Consider the following 3,943-nt stretch of genomic DNA (forward strand, 5'->3'; position numbering starts at 1 on the left):
TACTATCTATCTATCTATCTATCTATCTGCTTCTATCTATCATCTATCTATCTAGCTATCTAATCTATCATCTAGCGAATCTGTCTAATCGGTCTATCTATCTATCTAATCATATCTATCTATCGTATCTATCTATCTATCTATATCTATCTATAGCTATCTATCTCATCTCTATCTATCTATCTTTCTATCTATCGTATCTATCTATCTATCTATCTATCGATCTATCGTAATCTACTCTATCTATCTATCTTATCTACTATCTATCTGTCTATTTATCTAACGATCTATCTATCTCTCTCTCTATCTTTATCGCTCTATCTATCTAACTATATCTGATCTATCTATTACTATCTATCTATCATAATCTATCTATCTATCTATCTATGCTACATCTATCTATCTATATCTATCTATCTATCTATCTATCTATCTTATTATCTATCTATCTTCTATTATCATCTATCTATCTATCTATCTATGCTATCTATCTATTCTATCTATCTCTATCTATCTATCTATCTCTTACTTCTATGCTATCATCTATCTATTTCTATCTATCTATCTATCCTATCTATCTATCTATCGATTATATTATCTAATCATCCATCTATCTATTTATCTATCTATCATGCCTATTTATCTATCTATTCTATTTCTATCTATCTATCTATCTATCTGGTGTTTGTGTGTGTCGTGTGTGTGTGTGTGTGTGCGTGGTGTGTGTGTGTGTGCGGTGTGTGTGTGTGTGTGTGTGTGTGTGTGTGTGTGCTGTGTGCGTGTGTGGTGCGACTGTGCGTGTGTGTGTGTGTGTGATAGCGGCGATTCGATTTAATTGCCAGCCTTACATAGCGCCTTATTATAGCGCATGCCAACTATCTTAACATTGCCTCGGTGGTGATGCGTAAACGCGGGATTTGCGCTTACGTACCTACGTCCTCTAACGGGGTGTACTTACGTACCAGCACGACGGCCAGGACAAGTAGGCTGATTGCTTTCATCTCACGCGATGTCCTTACGCCGTCTGCTAAGATGATCTAACACAGTTTAAGAAAAACGCAATGTCATCTTCGTCTCGCATTCGGCTGCTGCTACCCAACTGATTGCGTATAGGTTATACGGAATTGATTCGCGTTAGGTTTAAGCCGTAAAAATCCATTTTGATGTATGTTTTATCGACTGTATACAGTAAACTATATATATATATATATATATACAGTACGGATAAAAGACGAATTTCTTCGGCTACCGCTACTTATAGTGTTATCAAACATTAATGGGTAGCTATCATCGCTAAAGTGAGCGGGGAACGTGCCGCAACTAAGAACTTATATGACGCGGGCACTCACCTTTTAACTTTCGAGCGAATCGACGAATGTACTCCGCGTGTGTATTTGTTGTTGACGGATGCTGTAAACCTTCCGCCGACGCGTCCGCTGCTGCTGCTTCCCTGATGCGCAAATATCTCCTAGCGATCGCGTGCGCGCGTGTAAACTGGTCCGACTTTGTTTCACCTCTGCATCCCCTTGCTCACGACATTGGCATACGGCGAGCGAATTTTATAGACGACCATGCTGCGGACTAGACGTCCGACAGTCGCTCGCGACTACGGTGCAGTTGTAACGAGTGAAAGTCGTCGGGGCCGTCATCGTCAGTCAGTAACGCTTCGCTGGCCGATTTAAACGAGTGCTTAGCGAGTCTTAATCATTACGAAACTAACGGTGGGAACGACCGTGTGCAATCAGGAGTGCGTGTGTAGACGCGGACGGGCGGGTGGGGTGAGCACCTGGTCAACCCGCTGCTGGCATTGTTGTTGTTTTTTGTTTGTTGTTGTTGCTGAAAATGTTTACCGTCGGTACATGGCCCTCGGATTTCTCTCGCCCCTTACCACACCACTATACCCCCTCCCCCCGTTGGTGTTTACGATACGCTTTGCCGACCATCGCCTGTCCTTGGTAGCAAAGGCGGCAGACCTGGGCTAAATCGTGGACGCAAGGACGCGCAAGACCATATTATTTGTTCAGGCTTTGAAATCCCTCCGACCACTGCGGCGAGCGACACGCGCCGTTCGCGACACAATGAGCCTTTATTTGCCAAGTGAAAGTAATTGAGATAGACTGCCGCCAGTAGGGAACACTCGGGCCGAGGGTGGACCGCTCTGATACGTTATTAGCGTGACGGTGGCTATAGTTCAGGGCCATCTCGATGTAAAGTTCGTGCTACGTTGCTGCAGAATTTTGTTATAAAAAATTCAAGCTATTCAAACAACAGTTTGCCATAACGAGGAATGTCTGTTGAAAGACAATTATGTGTCTATTCTAGCAAGCTTACGTGACATTTGAAGGACCATGTGCCGAGCCGAGCGAGTGAATAACGTTTAGGGAGAGTCAGAGGTATTTTCATATCGATATATCGATTACGCTTTCGACCTAATATTGAAATGGCGTTGATAGAATAATAAGTTGCATTCTCGGATTGAAATTGAAAATATGTCACGCATGTCATGGTAAATGGAAATATAAACACAACCAACTATGAACGACATGTTTTCGAGTTTTAGAATTGCAGTCCTATCGCGTATAGAACATTGTCATGGAATACCGCACCTAGTAATGTGAGCGAACCCGTACGCGGCACTTTTAAGCAAGTATAGCTTACTTCAAAGAATACTTCACCTGTGCACTTATACAGAGAACAAATCCACATGGGCGAAGCGTGCGCAACATGCACGATCAGTACGCGAGTGAAGTCATAAAAGAGAACGTCAGATGAAACTGATAGCGATGAAAACGTGATGACCTGTAAACGTAGGAATGCCATGGTATGGCCAGAGACGAGATTTATGCATCATGCACGCACGGCACAAGAAAGGGCAGCTTCGTTTTGACCTTGTAATCCTTACTGATATGCACGATTATGTTAATTCAAGGCTTTCGCAGGTTTTTATTCGACTTTAAAATTACACAATAAAGTTTTGTGTGCTACTGCTATCTCATTACAACGAAGACAGAGCAGTACTTGATTCGTTATCCATAATCTATATCTATAATGGCAATTAATAGTTTAATGGGACAATAATTATGGTGATGTAAAACGTAAAAAAACGTCTACAGCATTACAAAGGATAAGGTTTATCCGCTGTCTCCGATTATCTGTTGGTACATGTAATATGTCATCAAACGGTTTCTTGCCGTTGTAAGTAGCTTGCGCATGCAGGCAACGGTAATTCTACGTTTAGTTTTCTCTGTTGCCTATACTGGCGTATTACCTGAAAATCGCGTGTCTAGTCTAGTGTACCTTTACAGTTAGGCGTAGCCATTCACGATTTAAGCCAACCTCATGGACAAACTTGCGTTGTTTGTATATAGCACAAGAGGTTACACAGGAAATACCTTCACCTCGCAACGTGCTGCCGTATAAATGGAAGATATTACCGGTGAAATTATAGCAGGCAGTGCATCAGGTGCAGTAACGCTAACTCCGTATGCTGCAGCGGCCTTTTAGTGTTAATCCCTCTATTTAGTAATCTGTTAGTTAGAGATCACACAATAATAGTAGTGTTGGGGGGAAAAGGACACAATGTGTTGGCATTCTAAGAATTATTAGCGGAAAATTTTACCTAGATAGTCATAGATAGCGGATATATTTGGGGGCATTGGTGATAGAATCTTGATCAAGTGGGCGTGGTTTATGCGCTTATGTTAGCGAACGGATGTTAGCTATTGCGCTTTCCGTCGCAGCCATTACGACCAGTGCCATGGATCTGAAGGATGAAAGCGAATACGAGCTCGAGTAATCACCCTATCCGGACCACCGGATTTATAATGATACGCTGGGAATACAGGAGCGTAGCCAGCCCAATTTGCTTAATTGGTAGGCAAAGCCACGCGTGAGTTGTGTTGAAGGTGTGTGAAGGTGACCGCCATTGACAATATGTAATGAC

At 42.4% G+C, this 3,943-nt stretch overlaps 1 long non-coding RNA gene across 1 annotated transcript in view; it reads right to left on the reverse strand.

Moving 5' to 3' along the window:
- Nucleotides 1-1,599, reverse strand: part of LOC106819772 — a 4,565-nt gene extending 2,966 nt beyond the window's left edge. The window contains exons 1-2 of the long non-coding RNA XR_001395500.1: nucleotides 1,350-1,599; nucleotides 963-1,037 (exon numbers count right to left, since the gene is read on the reverse strand). This is a non-coding gene — a long non-coding RNA (uncharacterized LOC106819772). The remainder of the gene's footprint in view (nucleotides 1-962; nucleotides 1,038-1,349) is intronic.
- Nucleotides 1,600-3,943: the final 2,344 nt, after the last annotated feature.

Source organism: Priapulus caudatus, unplaced genomic scaffold, assembly GCF_000485595.1.
Source record: "Priapulus caudatus unplaced genomic scaffold, Priapulus_caudatus-5.0.1 Scaffold2, whole genome shotgun sequence".
In the NCBI taxonomy this organism is placed as follows: Eukaryota; Metazoa; Priapulida; class Priapulimorpha; order Priapulimorphida; family Priapulidae; genus Priapulus; species Priapulus caudatus.